This window comes from Temnothorax americanus, unplaced genomic scaffold, assembly GCF_048541705.1.
Source record: "Temnothorax americanus isolate GAGA-0224 unplaced genomic scaffold, ASM4854170v1 Scaffold5, whole genome shotgun sequence".
NCBI classification, from domain to species: Eukaryota; Metazoa; Arthropoda; class Insecta; order Hymenoptera; family Formicidae; genus Temnothorax; species Temnothorax americanus.
In genome coordinates this window covers 1554459-1571519 of record NW_027509657.1, presented here as the reverse complement: position 1 = coordinate 1571519, position 17061 = coordinate 1554459, and the positions used below count along the sequence as shown (strand labels likewise).

The 17061-nt window shown below is 38.7% G+C and overlaps 1 protein-coding gene across 16 annotated transcripts in view; it reads left to right on the top strand.

The window, feature by feature from the left end:
* Positions 1–17061, top strand: part of Cac (calcium voltage-gated channel subunit cacophony) — a 169843-nt gene that overhangs the window by 72187 nt on the left and 80595 nt on the right. Inside the window, exons 1-2 of one of the 16 annotated variants that reach the window (XM_077418707.1) lie at positions 8371–8663; positions 10008–10104. The exons of 13 other annotated variants lie outside the window; for them this stretch is intronic. The gene's annotated coding sequence lies outside the window, so the exon portion shown is untranslated. Of the gene's footprint in view, positions 1–8370; positions 9933–10007; positions 10105–17061 lie in introns of those variants that run through there. 2 more of the 16 variants (XM_077418706.1, XM_077418705.1) reach the window with 2 other exon arrangements.

The window sequence follows — 17061 nt, the reverse complement described above, 5'->3', positions numbered from 1 at the left end:
GCGAATCTTTGTTACTTGGTTATGCTATCTTTTGAGCTTGAGAGGAGGACAAATATCTGAAATTTTACGCTGCATCGCAAATTAAATTGTGTACAGAATTATTAATTTGCTTCTAACAAAAGCGAGACGTGCGCGTCTTTAAGAAGAAGGAGCGGTAATGTTGTTTGTTAAAGACTATTATAGCTAATCGCAAGTCACATATTACATAGATAACTATCTGTAACTGAACTGCGAGTCTGAGTAAAAAGAAAGAATCTTTTGTGTCCCGATTCGAAGTTTCAAATTGAGTTTGTATTGAAATCTCGTTACGTCAAATCACAAGTGTATATCGCTGTGGACAATAATCCTGGATGCAATCTTGTTATAACGAAGTTATTTCATATGTTCACAAGAGTATTTTATTCTATATTTGTAATGGTATTTGTTAAAATTTTATATTAAATTTTATTTGATTTAAATATATATCGAAATTATATTAAATATAATTTTGATAATATCACGGAAACGTTTCTTATATCAGGAAGATATGAGTTATATGTTATGTAATACTGGGTGATAATCGAAAATTAAATAGCTGTTATTTTGTAATAAGTGGACAAAGTAAGATAAATTATACGCTCTATAGAAAAATTTCATCATTTTTATTAATACATAATGCAAATACACATTTTTGAACATGTAGAAATAAATTTTATACGGAAAGGTCGAAAATTCTGCTTCAATAGTTTCAGCAACTTCCTGATTATCCCTGAGTGTATAGCGTTTATTACAAAAAAAATTATTATACTTTATATAAACCCGTTATAACGAGATTCCCACCAACCAGTATTATGATGGAATTTTGTTTCTCCGATGCGCGAGGTTTAGCATCGACGATTTTTTTCTATATATATTAGCGCACGTCACGTGCTCGGCAGGGTGGTAACGGCGGCGGTTAATAATATCGAATTAAAAATAGTACACGGATATTAATAAGGAGGGCTTTTCTTCATGGCACGATGAAAAAACAGATCGATGAGCGCGAATGTACGAGTGTGGCGGGGCTCCTCGTTTTCTCTTTTTTTTTTCATAGATATCAATCGGACTGATAGCATCGATCGTCGTCGACTGGTTGACGTCATGTTTCGACGTGAAAGCGTGTATGTCGGTTCGGTTTCCGGTGGATTCCCATCTTTGATAGCTATAGATGTGGCGCGTGTCGAAACACACTTTCTCTCGGAAGAAGAATCCGGCGGATCTTTTGGGGAGATGCATCATTCAACGGATTTAAACGGATTTAAAGAGAGGAACTTGTGTAAACATTGGGCTGATCAGAAAAAAAGATTATTGTTATATAAAATCTTGAAAAAATTTTTGATGGGAAAACGAGTACCGAGACGAGTCATATTATAGATGATAATATATCAAGCAGTATAGATATATAGCATAAGATGTTACGCTATTTAATGTTGCTGGGTTATTATTCTTGTTGTAGCGTGAAATGGTTGGGAGTAAAATGTTTTTCGTGACGCTATACCAGTAACACATCATGCATTGTTATCTCTGTTACAAATGACGTATATAAATCGGAATCGACACGAATGTGTAGGACAAGAAATTGAGAAAGTACGAGAGAGTAGTGATATATGGGGGGGTCGATTGTTATTCAATCAAAATTTAAAAACAAGTGTGGGAAGAGATAGACATGAGAAATGGACTAGGATGCCGAACATCGAGAGGCGCAGTAGCAGAATAGAATGGACAGGATACAGGAATTGAGATATGGTATTTGAGGTACATATAACCGAATGTAACGGAGGACTGAAATATTTAAAAGAACAGGTCAAAGAAAAAGGTATGCCAGCGAGGAGAAGGAAAATTAGAATATCGCGAAGAGCAAAGAGAGTGTAGATTGCGTGGAATTAAAGCGGAAGCCTCGGCGTGAAATTGTGTTTAAATGGCGAAATAGGAAGCAAGTAAAGATTGATGGATGATATAATGGCGCGAAAGAAAATTGAGAAGAAACTTTGTAGAAATGGGACGCCCATTGCAGAAAAGATTTAAAAAAGAACGAAAAAGAAGATATTAAAATACGGAAATTAAACGAGCTTTTTTAAAATAAAAATAAGGATCATAAAAATATTCTGACATAATGATAATCTTCTATATTCCAAATCGTTTTTATTATTGCAGCGAACATAATCGACGTTCTTGTAATACTTTTGAAAAAATTATGTTGACTATAACAATAAGTCACATAATTGAAAATTATAAATACGTTTGTATTTTTATAATTGTCATGCAATTCGCGACACTTATTTTTGCAAAATAGAATTATATTAGACCAGTCGGAAAACTTGAATAGTCTTCGATCGAGATTGAAGCTTGATCGATCATGGACATAAACGTCTGGCGTGCCAAACACCATCGATTCCAACATGCGGGGGCACGTTGACGTGGACCCCGTTTCCACGACGAAGTCGAGCGAAGTCGAGCGAAAGTTTACATTCTAGGCTCGAGCGCAAGTATTTGTTAAAAGCTTACTCGATTTGTTGTCCGATAACTTATTCGTAATAGGAAGTAATGCTGCAATATACTTTTATCTTGAAATTAGAACCGTTTTATCTAAATAAATTGACTGTTATCGATATCTTACACGACAATTCTACGAGACGTTTATTTTGGTACTTAAAGTAATTGAAATCTTTCTCGCTTGAATATCGCGCTCGCTACGTTTGTACAATGGCTGAAAATTGTCGGTACATTTGTGGTTGTCGACGATCCGTTGTCGGCGGTAAATAATAGCGCGTGCGTGCGGAAAGCAGACAATAATCTCGCGTTTACTGGAACGTAAAATCTGACGAGCGTGCGCATTAGACGGGGAGAAGAGACGGCGCGCGGGGTAATATTTTCCTCAGAGGAATGCGGCCCGGCAAATCGATTTTCCGCGAATGAACCTTTAAAGTACGTGGCGAGGATGCCGAATCCTCACATTGGCGGGTACCTCGTAACTCTTGGTATCAACGCGACAGTTTCGGTTTCGCTGAGAGGAGAGGATGAGTCTCGTGAGAGAGGAGAATTACCGATGTTCTCGAAACGATTTAGCGCTTGTCGTGATCGAATAATGAAGATGAGCGACAAATAAGAGTAATATAGAAAGAATAAGAAGAAATTTTTATGAAATACTGTAAGAAAATAGTTTATTTATAATATCATAGTTTAATAATATATATTCATGGTTTAATTATTATCTACAAGAGAGAGGAAAAGTGACTAGAGATATAGATATATAATTACGAAGAAACGTAAATACTTCAGAATTTCGCTTATCTTATCTATTAGGTTGTCAACTTGATACAAACAACATGAAAGTAAACATTCAAGAAAATATCCAGAGAAGCGAGAGAATTAAGCTCGACTGCTTATCGTAATTAGTGTGCGAATGTTTAGGGAAATATATATTTTGATAAGAAGTAGATGTGTATAGAAAAGTAGGATTAAGATTGGAATATATCTCATCAAACGTGATTAGATACTGCAATTTTTTTTATTTAAAAGATTTAATTTTAATATCTTTTATTTGTTTTTTTTTATGAAAATATATATTTACATAAAAATCCGCCGTTTACTTATGATATTATCGCTATGTAGAACAGAGACTCAGAGTCAAATAATTGTAAGAGATAGCAATCGTTCCATATCTTTGATCGTTCAACATGGACAATTATTTACACAAGATTTATCTTTCTTCGCTTTCATTAGGTGATTTATCAAGTGTGGCTACTGTAAAGAGTAATTTGCAAATAGTGTAAAGCTATATTAATAGAACTATTTCCACTCCAATCGTCGCATGATCATCTCTCTTAGGAAATGCCCTGTGCAGAATTTCTCTCGCTTTCAGCGATAATCATCACGGATTTCATGAATGGTAGTTGGCAAATATTACGATAACGGAACTGATAACGGAAAACTGATTTTCCGCTTCCCTTCGTCGCTCATCGCGAAAATAATCGTTTTCCCGGGGGAAAACGTTGTGTACAGGATATTATACCTTTTTTCTCGCTTTCGGCTGCTCGGTCGGGAGGCTATCATCGGAACTGAATCGCGTAAACTCACCCCTACGACAGAACGCAATCGGTCGCGGGATGAGACGCGGGACCATTGCAGGTGGAAGAGGAGAAGGAGGAGGGAAAGCGAGGAGCAAAGAGGAAGAAGTAGGGTGCCGAGAGAGCGCTCGGTTGTAGGGAGGGGACGGTACGGGGGAGGGGACTGGGACGAGAAGGGTTCGGCCGGTTAGTCGTACGTATCGCATCAGGGTGCATGCACCGAGGAGGGGTAGGCCGCGGTAGGCGGGGGTCACGGAGTGCGCTGACCTACTGTTCCACATTCGTGCGCCGCGCGCACAGCAGCCTTTCCGAACCTCGTGGGGTCGAAGAGAAGGTAGAGGAGAAGGAGGAGGAGGAGGAGGAGGAGGAGACCGCGGGTTGCGAGGACGGACGAGAGCGAGGGGACGGAGGACGAACCCAGAAACCCAGAACGCTGCCCCTGCACCCTCTGCCGCTACCACTGCCGCCACTGCCGTTACCGCTGCCACCCCTGACAATCCCATTTCCCTTCCCCCTTCAGTCCTCTGCTCATCCTCTCGTTTTCGTTCGCGGGCTCCGCAGATTTAAAGCCGATTCCTTTATACACGTAAAATCGCGCGGCCATCGCGAGCGCTCTCTCTCTCTCTCTCTCTCTCTCTCTCTCTCTCTTTCTCTCTCTCTCTCTCCCCGTATGTCTTTGTGTTTGTTATTCGGGGATAGAGGAAGGAGTAAGGAGGGAGAGTTGCCCCCAAAAACAGTGGGCTGATTCATTTAGTTAGTTCTACGGGCATAAAAGAACGAAATCAATCGGTGTTTTGTTACATCGTTAGGTCAAGGAATCTAATTGCTTTCTATTTTGCAAATGATGTAATAACAAGTTACAATTTACGGAGCTGTTATGCCGTTATTTCGCCTAACAAGAAGGAGACGGGAGGGAGTTGGAGTTTGGTGATTTATATCTCGCATTTGACGCCGAATATATAATCCTTTAATTTTTGGGGATAACGTTATATGCGTTATCGCAATAATCGGGATTAGAGAACAGTACGACCACTTGTGTTCAGGATTATAGTTACATTCTAAATATATATATTTCAAATCCTGTATCACCTGTATTGCCAAGTTATAAACTTATCCTATATTACAAATTTATAAACTTTCATCGACCCTTTGTCAAAGCCGAGTTTTCCTTGAAAAACTCATCAAAAGATTCACGATTGAAAGGAAGTTGATCAGAGCAGTTGATCGGAGCAACCTCATGTGAACTCTCGGCTCGCATAATATCTTGATGTGTTCTAAAGTTACGAGTAACTTTTGATGGAAGATGGCAAAGTCCATTCGTAACTAAAGCTCATTTACAATATGGCAACCAGAGGATATTCAGAGTCCTTGTTGTGGTCTAACATGGTTCATGAAGTAATATGACCTTAAAATCCTCTTTCAGATGCTTGAAATAAAGACGATTTTATTGTATTATTTTTATTTATACTTGATTAAAGTTATTAATTCTTAATGAGCACTCTCAATAGCTTTTAATAATAAATATTAGTAAAAGAGTTAATAAATAAATTCTCAATTTAGATATTTTGAATAAGAATTAATAAATTAATTCTTGGCGAACAATTATAAACAATATATTTAGGACATGAGAACCTCTTCATCACGCGGTTCGCTTCGCGTCTAATTAATTAAGTTCTCACGCGCGGGTGAATTATGGCTAGGTGGACGATGACTTCCCGTCGACGCGCGTGGACTTCCGGTCACCTTTCTACGAGACGTCAAGAAAACGGTCATCAGATAACAAAGCGCTGCACGCCGGAATTTATTATCGTGACCGTTTAGCAGCGGCTCGGCCCAGGCCGTTACCTCGTTTCATTCGCGGCAAGGCCAATTAACGCTCCTCGAGTATTGAGACCGTTGAACCGCCTCTCTTTTCTGGGGCGCTTTTCCATCTCATCGAATTCCAACGAATTTCTTTGATCTTTGACGATTGCCTGATCTTTTCGGTATTCTGGAATTTTAACGCGGTCACGAATCCACGTGTACGAGACGATTATTTCTATTACCGTTGAGGTGTCGGGGCCCGAAGCTCGCTGCATACGCGAGTGCAACGCGAAAAAGCTCATCCCTACCCTTGAAAAGCGAGAGGGCGCATGCACCAGTAACCCCCGGCGGTATCGGTTCGACGCACACAAACGAGAGCGAAAGCTCACGCACGTTCGCGAATTGGCACGCACACCGGTGTGCTCGCGTACGGTGACACCTGGTGGTACTCGACGAGCTTGCGGTCTAAGCTTCGAAAAAGCCCGCCAGTTAAACTTGCAAACGGATAAATGGAAATTAACACGATTAGTGGAGGAAGGTATAGCACATGTACCACCGGCTGAGCGAAAGTATATTTTGTCTTGATAGCTATTATCTTACTCGAATAATCGGTTAAGCAGAAGAAAGCCCTCATCAAAAGGCAGTTATCTGTCTCTCTCTATGTAACTAGGGAAAAAATATATTACAGCTTGTTCCTTTTTTGATTTTTCAACAAATCTAATTATTTTTCGCAGTACGTCTATTTCTTTGACTCGGTTTTTGATAATTTATGGATATATTTTTATGTCTGAAAATATAACGTATGTAATATTTACAACTCGAACATAGTCCCTGTGACATTCGAAAATAGTGAAAAATAAGATAAATTTGATTACGTTGTTTTATCTTTTCGCAATTCTCGTTTGAGAGAAACGCGAGAACATATCTTTATCTTCTGATATATAAGTATAAAATAAAATCAAACCTCAGAAGATTTATAATTATATTCTATTATCACGTTTTGTGTGTTATGAACACCAAACAATATGAACAATGTCAAATGTTTACGTAAAATTATCTCTAATTCAAAGTAACGTAGTTTCTTTTTATAGCATAATTACGAATTAAATGAATACATACAAATTGAAGAACCGCGTCAATTTATAAATCAACAGTTTTAACTATTTTTAGAGTTTAATTTATCTTTTTTAAGTTTAATAACGCATATATTCTCAATATTGAGATATGATATTAGTTTAAATATTATTCAAACTTCTTAAATTTGTGTTGTCGATTTCGTCATAAACGATAAACGTCAACATAACCGCTGTTGTATATTAGAAATAGTTTGTACATATAGTCGTTTCCAAAGTATTTACATGCAGTATAATATCGCTTATTTGATTAGGCATACGAAAACTTTTATCTAGCACATCTACCAACTTTATATAACAACTTTAGTTAATTAATTGTGACATTTATTAGTTCGCAATTTATTAAAATTTTTCAGCGTTACATTACTGAAAATTAGTTATTAAATATTCTCAGAATTTATCTCTTTTTATTTATTTTATTTAGATATGTGTAAATTTTATAATATAAAAATAATATTTAAAATATATAAGTGATATGTGTAATATTATTATTTTAGCATTATTATTTTGATAATATATAATTAACATCTAATAGTGCAATTTAAAACAATTTAATACAATTTAATACTATAAACTTATGTGAAGGCAGTAAAATATATGCCTTCCATACAAAATTCGAAAAAAAAAGTTAAATAAAATCATCTTGGGTCGAAGTACACGATAAAAACTCTTGAAATACTTATCAAGGTAACCCTAGGGTATCACTTTAAAGAAACCCGGTCCTGGCGTCCTCTGAATGGGGGTTAATACGTAAGCGTGACTGAGAGGGACTTGCTAGAGGAGTGCGAGTGAGCGCAAGCTCATCCAGTAGAAAGGGACATCTAATGGAAGGTCAGACGAAGAAGGAACCAGTCGTCGTGTCGCTTGTAAGAGACAAAGAGGGAAATACATTAGAGAGGGATGAACACCGATGGAAGGAGCGAGACGGCGATTCCTGGAAAGAACGAGCGAAGCTCGCTCTGCGCGACGAAGACGATTGCCGTGCCGTTAGCGTGAGAGCGAGAGATAAACTCCGTTCAACGGAGGAGACCACGTCAGTGTAACGAAAGGAGACAGTCTGGTGATAGTTAAATAGTCGCGAGGGAGATAACGATATGTATAGAAGGGGGTCGAAGTTATCGGTGAGGAGGACAGAGATTGTTGGCGCGACAAGGATAAGCGAACGGACAGAGGGTGGGCGAACGGAGACGGCGGTGGTGGAAACGCTGGAGAGGGTGAGAAGAGGGGTGAGGAGATGGCCATGAGGGCCGAGCGAAAGAGAGACAGAGAGAGAGAGAGAGAGATATATGGAGAGAAAGAGAGTGTGTGTGCGAGAGCGGCGGTCGGGTGGTGGTGGAAGAGCGAGGGAGCGTAGTCGAGCGACCGTCCCGCTGTGGCCACGAGCTCCGACGCTCGGGGAACGTAGGTAGTGTGTGAACTTCCGGCCGAGTGAAGCGGACAGGGGTTGTAGTTATAGGGAAGGTGCCGTCGAAGTCGAAGAGTGATAGAACGTTTGCGTGGATCGGAGACGAAGTGGGTTTCGAACCTGCTGCTTGAAGCTGTAAACGGAGGACGATAGGACGGAGAAGCGACTGGCGCGCGCGAGTGGCAGAAGAGGCGGCAGAGAAGAGAAGAGAAGGAAGAAAGAAGAAGTGGTTTGGTGGTTAGTGCTGGTACGAAAACGGGCCCCGGTTCCACTGTCGTTGTTGTCGCGTAACTCGGGTCGGGTCAGTACTCGCCCGTCGAGTGCTCGCCGAGTGCGCGCGGAGTTGATTCGCGGAGGGTGACTCTCCCTTGCCCGCGGGGGTGTACCGCGCCTCGGCAGGAAGGAGAAAACGCGCCCTCGTGAGAACGGGCTCTCGCGAGGAAAAGAAAGCGTCGGGCTCGTTAGCTCTCTCCTCAATCAATCTCGCGAACCTCGATATTCCCTCTTCTTTCCCCTCCTTTTCACACTCACTCTTTTTTCACTTTGTCTCTCTTTCCACCTGTCTCTCGTCTCTCTGTTTTTTATCTTTCCGTCTTTGCCTTTCGTCATCGTGTTGGTGTCATCGAGACCGTGACGGCCGCCGGGGTGTTTGTTATGCGACGGTGGTACAGTGGCGGTTGACGACGACGACGACGAAGAAGAGGAAGAAGAAGACGAGGAGGAGCGCCCGCCGCCGAGGAGGACGTGGACGGGGAGGAGGCGGAGAAGGAGGAAGAGGAGGAGGAAGAGGAAGAGGAGGAGGAGGAGGAGGACGTGGCACAGGAGGCGAAGCAGCTAGCCGTTCCTCGCCGTCGTCGCGAGAGGAGCCGCCGAGAGTGTGCTGTGGTGCGTCGCAGGGAGGGAAGAGGAGGGGAGGGAGGCTCGAAAGGGAGGAAAGACGACGTCGACGACGAAGAAAAAGGAGCGGAAGAAGAGAGGCGGCGGACGAGGAGGTGGAAGACGAGGAAGAAGAAAAGGAAGATAGTGGCCGCCGCCGCCGCCGCTGCCGGTGGTCGTAGTGCACGCTCCGAGGATACCGAGAGAGTTCAGGGCTCGGGAGAGAGGATCCCTCCTCTCTTCACTCTTCTCTCTCTTTCTCTCTCTCTTTCTCTCGCTCACTCTGACTGTCCCGTTTCTCTTTCCCACTCATTCTCTCTTTTCTCCCTCTCTCTTTCTCTCTCTCATTCTTCCGTTCTTCTCATCTCTCCTTTTGGAGGAAGAGTGTAATTAATTGCCGTGAAACACAAGAGAAAAATAATCCAGGCGAAAAAGGAGGAGCGTACAGCGAAAAAGTAAAAGGGGTGCGAAAGGTGCTGCGTTGGTGTTATTTTCCCCTCCCCCGTTTTCCGTCCCCCGCCTTTCTCTCTCCCGCTCGCCCGCTCGCCCGCTCGCCCGCCCGCCTGCACCCCTCGCCGGTATTTCGAAGAAGGGGGGTTGGTTGTGCACGTCGATCGCCGGGGTGCCGTCGTGAGTGTGCAGTGTGCAGTTTGCCCCAATTCGTCTGTATATCTACCCTCTGTTTTTTTTTCTATTTCTGTAAAGTGGTGCCACAGCACGAAGAAGAGGGGATCGCCACCGGGGCAGAGGCTCGAACGCATGTAGGAACATGGCCGCATCCAGCCCCTGCCTCCCTCTAGAGGTGAGTCCGGTGAAACGGAGCAGGTTTCTCGTTTTCCTATAATTCGCTCGCTCGCTCGCTATTTTTGCCTCGATCCCGCGTAATGTCCTCGCGATTCTTCGCGGTTCGGCGAGCCGGCTCGAACCCTGAAATCCGACCGAACGTCCGACCGACGCCAGCGTGAACGAGCTCATGCGTTTGCCACCCCGCTGGCCGGGATCTCTCGGCCATCGCAGTGGCCACGTTTGGGTTAAAGGCTGACCTTTAAGCTGGTTTCACACAGCACGCAGCGTCAAATGTATCGGAATGGAGTTCCGTTTTTACGCCGGTTCTATATATTCTACTCGCAAATCACCGTTCAACATTTATCTTTGACGATGACCTAATCACACGTGCGTGCGAAATATTTCGCTACAACAAATATTTTCCGGTTGGTAGGATGCGTAGGATGATCGATTGTAGTATCGCAATCGGACTTTATTTGACTATTTATCTTCTTCCTCAACTTTCTAGTCATGATCACGTGTTGAGAGCATGTCGATTTCACGCCGCGTTTTCTCTTTCGGTATTGATATAATCATCTATACAAAACTTATGAAACCGGCTTTATGTTATACTAGCAAAGTACAATCGCGCGTAGCGACCTTTGTTCGAAACAATGCGGTATGTGACACAAGGCAGTTTATTTAACAATGACGGTCCGCGTGAAACTGGTTTTATATCCTGTTAATTTGCGCTCTTGGGACACACGCATCACAAATATGACAATAGTGATCGTGGAGCCGGTTTGGCGTGAAACCGCAGTCTCATGATAATCGTTTCAGAGATCCCCTGCCAGTTTCCTTCAGACAACAAATTAGTTGAATACAATTTTTTTTATAATTGCCAACAATTGCCATACATGAGATAAGAGAAATTGAGAAAGATGAGTTTAAATATACATTAAACGTTTTTCATAAAAATAATGTTATAAAACTTTTTGTGAAATTAATAAATAAAGACTTATATAAAATTTGATACATAGGCAATAAACGGCTATGACACGTAAAATATTTTTTAAAATGTTTTGGCTAAATACACAAAGATGTCTTTTTTTTCCCAAAAAATTTTAGGTTGACATATGTAACGAATTTTGGAAGGATTTAAAACTACTAGAATTATCTTTGTTTAAGCAAATTACACGAAAGTCTTTCTTAATATAGCGTTGTTTCCATGGTATTAATGTTTCTTTCTTTGTGTTAACTGTCATATTATAGCCTAAATTTCAGTATAATTGACAATCAAATGCGTGTTTGTGCTAACGTAATTTTTTCGAAGTTTCGCATTTACATAATTAAATAATTTATTATCATATTCGTCGTTTGTTATTTTTGATGCAAAAATAATAAGCTTTTCTGCTAGAACATATTATCCAATTACGCAAACGCGAAACTTCGGAAACTCGTGCCGGCTTATATTCAATTACCAATGACACCAAAATTTGAGTTTCAGTCATTATGTTGAAAAAGCGCGAAGAGAACTGCAAATTGCATTTACCGAAAGTTTACTTAGATTTTACTTAGATTACAATGCTTAAATATGGAGCATCGCTTTGGTTCTCTCTGATATAAATTTCATGCTGTATTTTTTCTTTCATCACAATTTAATTATTTGTTGCCACTCATTTTTATTATTATCCTAGATAGTTTTCTATAAGAAATTTTTTTCAGAGTAAAGTATATTTCTCTTTTAGTTTTATTCTCGCTGTTTATCTCCGTTTCGTGATTTTACTTTTAAAATAATGTTATTGCTATATTAGCAAGGAGAAAAAATAGTAAAATTAAATTGACGATTTCTCTCTCTCTCTAAACGGGATGGCCTCGTTTATTTTGCTCGTGCTATCAGCCTTTTAGCGTGTCAACTATCGTCTTGTCGTCTTGGCCAATGAAACAGAACGGAGCAGTTAAACAGTATAGAACGCTCCTCGGGGAAATTCATAAAAGGTATGAAAGGACCCTTTTGGCACGGCGCTTCTCATCGTTCCGCCTCACGTTGTTGTTCGCAAATTTCCTCCGTTTTATTCCACGCGCGCGCGCGCGCTTGGATTCGAAACCAATTAAAGAATATGTTGGAAGAAGGTGGTCTTTTCCTTGGATTTGCGAGATCAATAAAAAAAATCCTCGAATCTTCAGTGAAATGACAAATATTTTAAATTTTTAGAAATTTATCATGAGCTTTAATATTAATTAATATTCTTGATTGATATTTACCATATGTATACTTAAAGATATGTTCAATTAAATTTTATTCTATTTTTAATATTATACAACTAAATATATATAGTTATAGAAGATGTTTTGAACGTAACATGAGATTGTGCTTACAGCATATAAAGTCTTTGAAATTGATTATTATGTTATAATATTATAATAAAAAAGAAATTTGCGCCGATTAAATATCGTTTTTCGCGGTCAAATAATTAAAGTTATGATTTGTTGAATAATTTCGTAAGAATGCTTTCGAGCATACTGGCAAGTATTTACGAGTGTCTCACTTTCTGGTTTGGTTAGCGCGGGTAACGAGGATGCTTTTGCGTGCGATCGCGAGAGTGATTCTTTTTGGCACGACTTTCAGGAGAGTTCGTAGCGCGAGCAAAAGCTCATGAATCAAAAAAGAGGAACAGAGAAATATACATATATATACAGAGAGAAATATGATGAGAAATAGATAGAAATAGACGAAATAGCTGTTAGAAGGTAAAGAGTAATTCTTAGTAAGATTTTCAAAAGCCAATTTCATTGTTTCGTATACGATAACCTTGAGTAGAAAAACATAAATCGGTTTGTCAAGCGATTCGAGGCGACAATAATACTAGTCGCTGTTTGAAATTTGAAGAATGTTTACATCAACAATAAGGGACAGATCAAATCACAAATATTTCCGTGTATTCCATACATTCACTAATAAGACATTGTATTAAAGTCGATGTAGGAACGTCTTTGTTAAAGATGCTACATATGAAACTCGAATGACAGTAGATAAGGTCGATAAAGGTCAGCCATACGTCCAGTCTGAATCACTTGTTGCGAGGAAACAATTTATTTCGCTAATTTAATCTTTATTTTCTATAATAAAAAAGATAAGTATCTTAATATATTAAATTAACAGTAATGATTTAACAACATTAGGAAAATTTCTTATTTATGAAAATATAATAAATTTACCCAATATTTTTTTATAGCTTCGTTTGATATCTTTCTTAGAAAAGCTTAAAAAAAAAAAATTGTGATATTTATGACAATTTTATGTTATAAATGACAATATAGTATATGTGAGGGGAGAGCTTTTATAGTATTATTTTTTTTAATTTTCTCGATAATTCTTGTACATGAAATTATTGAAATTATTGTACATAGTTCTTCAACGTTAAATCTTCAATCAGCCTAACAGGGGATTAATTCTTCTTCATTGAGAACATATTGCAACTACAACGTAACACGCTGCACTTCGAATTATTGTTGTCCCCCTAATTCCGCGGGAATTTGTTTTACGTGCAGTATTTATCGCTTTAATTAAGGCAGTATAGGCGACCGTGCACGACATGCTGAGTACTCCTCGAAATACTCCGGTTTTTGCGCTCTCGGCAGAGGTATTTACGTGTATGTTCTGACGGCATTTAATCTGTTGTCATGTTCCCAGCAAACGTTGCTACCCGAATAATTCGCCCATCTCCATTTGGAGCTCTGCTCTTCGCGTGCCATTACACACAATTTCTTATTTCTTTTCCAATTCTTGAGGGCAACGGTATAGATATATCATTTTCGACCACTTCTCCATTAATCACTAATGATATTATGTGTCATCACTATTCTACTCTTGATCTACATGCAGAAAAGTCAACGAATCTTCGAATCATGTATAAGCTACGAAGAACGAAATCCTACAACTTTAATCTGTTCGGCCATGATGGTGGCACACGCCACCATAATAGAGTATTAAAGGTTTTTAGCTTAATGAAAATAAGTAGATTAATTCTACATTGATGTTGTGCTGCGTATATAAACACGTAAATTAATGTGTAACTTTTATCTGATCTGTCACATCCTCGCTCTCTACCCCCTTTTCTCCTCTTAAAAACATACGGACGAGAAACTCTTTGGCTTTATTTCTTGCCTCATCTTCGCACGTCGAGTTGAAAATACACAGCCGGAAGGATTTAGGATTTTGGTTAATGAGCGGAATTTCATCTTGATTATTAACTAACCTAAACTTGGAAACAAGTTTGTTAAGATATTTTGCAGTATTACACAGTAAGAGTTATTAAGTAGTATTATAGTAATAGTTATTACAGTAAAAGAGAATTCTACATATACATATAATTATTAAATTTTCTTTAAAGTGTACATTTTTCTATTATTTTTATCTATTTCTATAATTTCATAATGCTGTTTATTACTTTAAAATGTTAACTTTAAAATTTTAATGTTTTTTTTCTCAATTTTACTGAGTTTTGGGTTATTTGATTTATATATAAAAAAATGTCTTCCTTTTTGTTTCAGAAACATTGTTTTCTTCATGTTTCTTCTTTTACACTTACTTTTATTAATTTATATTTTTTTTATAATGTAGCATTAAACATGATATTTATATATAATTCCGTTAAAATGTCTAACTACGCTTAACTGAACTTTAACATTACTTCTTTAATTATTTTACACTAATTTATCAAATCTCTGATATTCTATTTATTAAATGTCCCACTTTGTCACTACTTTACTGCGCTGTCACTATTTCAGAGTTAGCTTCGTTAATGACCAACTGCTATGCGTATATAAAATTTTAATTTCACTTTTGCCCGGTTTAATTTATTAGACGTTGACTCTGGTCCTTTTATCGTATAAACGTCGCGTCTTATGTAACTTTCATCAACGATGGCCTAGGGATCGTGCCGGTCGACCGTTTCTTCTCTCGCGTAATCGCGTTCCCTCGTGTACCATCCCCGGTTTCCCCGATTCGATCGATCGATCCCCTCGGCACGCACGTACTCCGGAATCGCTCCAGTCCGCGAAGGAAGCCAATCGCGCTCGCGAACGACGAGATTAGAAGGCAACGCGACGCGACGCGATGCGACGCGACGCAACGCGACGAGACGCGCCGCGTCGCGACGCTCACGAGCGCGACAAATCAATTTCTGGCGCAACGTCGACCGACCCGCTTTCCGCGCATTGTCGTGTCGCAATTCGATAATTTCCACGCGACAATAATACTACCGTTACGTTGAGGGAAACATGACGGTACAACAATAGCGAAACGTGAAAAAATGCAAATGCGCGATGCTGAGCTTTACATACAAAAGCTGTTTATCTATATACGTACAAGGGTAGAAGGTGACAATTGAGAAGCTACTGAAACTAAATGGCTATTATTCTTTAATGAATGAACAGAGTGAGATGAATTAAACATTTTATGTTATAAAAATTGGTTAACAATTTCATTGCTTACATGATATATATGTAAGCTCAATGATATATGTTTTCGAAATGATAAAAAATCTTGCATATCGAGGCACTTTCGAGAATTACTATAAATATAGATACATTATAACATTAATAATAATTGTAATTGTTTTTCAGAGAATTCCGAATAAATTCTGTTTATAAAAACAATACACTTCTGAATACATGTCACTGAATAATACCACATATAACAGCCAAATTTTCAGCAATGTTTATTTTTACAAGTTTGTAAATGTATATTCTCTTTGCAATGTGTCGATAAATAAATATGTTAATAAAAATAACGAGTTTTTTACAGTATAATGTTTAATTAATTTTATTCTGTCAGTTTATTACAAAATAACAATTATTTCAGCAATTTCCCAGTTGATTATGTATTCTGTATATAATCATTTTTTAAATATCTTCGTTAAAGAATTTTTGGAGAAATATTATTCAAAATCTCACGATAAATTTATTATTAATAATAATGATAATGATTAATTAATGACTGTCGATGATAGTCATTAATAATAATGATGATCAACGATGATGGTTTCGGCCATAGCATGGAGTTTAATCGATTAAAGTGCAATAAAAAAATAATAAATACAAAATTTCTAATAGGTATTAGAAATTGTTAAAAATGTTCCATCGCGTTGCTTATCACAATTTACGAAAGATACCCTAAAGTTTAAATATATTATTAGCTGATAACTTCTTTCACGTCCTGAGATCAAGGGTAACTTTATTTATAGCATGAAGTGTCCGCGCCTAAAATATTTACTATTCGCTTTCGTGGTGCGTTGGTCGACGTAAATTGTGATCATTCAGGCACCCCGCTGCTTTTAGGAGTTGGCAGGCGTGGGAGTACGTAAGCGCCACGTGTGAGGAGCATAGAAGGGGTAGGTTTTCAGTTGGTAAGCCCGACTTCCTTCCCTAACAGTTAAGACGACGACCAATGCCGATTTCAAATACAGCAACATCCTAAACTACATTTTTTAATTTCCTTTTCCAACTCAAGTAAAGCTTATATTTTTCGGAGAAAATAAGTTAAAGAAACTTAAACACTAGTTTAATAACAATAGTTTTCCGAAAAAATACTTGATGCCTAATTGACATGTAATAATTGTAGAGCTTCTTAAAACTTCTCAAGAACATTCTCTAGGTATTAACATTCTGTTCTTGAAACAAGATAAGGATAGTTTTTATGAAATATCTTTTTATATAATTCTGTCTACGTTTATTATTAACAAAATAAATGATTTTTGACAGATAAATTTTTCATAATTAAGTCGTGTAGAGGTTGCAAAAAGAAGTTGTGTAGAAGTTGCACTATGTCAGTCAGGAGAGGTAAAGTAATATCGAAATAGCTGCGCGTCAATCTGAAGCCTGTATAGCTGAAACGTTGCTTTCACTTTTGGTATCCTAAAGCTGGACTGCTTGTCCCGATCATTTTTAAAGCCGGTACTGACGACGGCGACAGCGACGTCGATGGAATCGC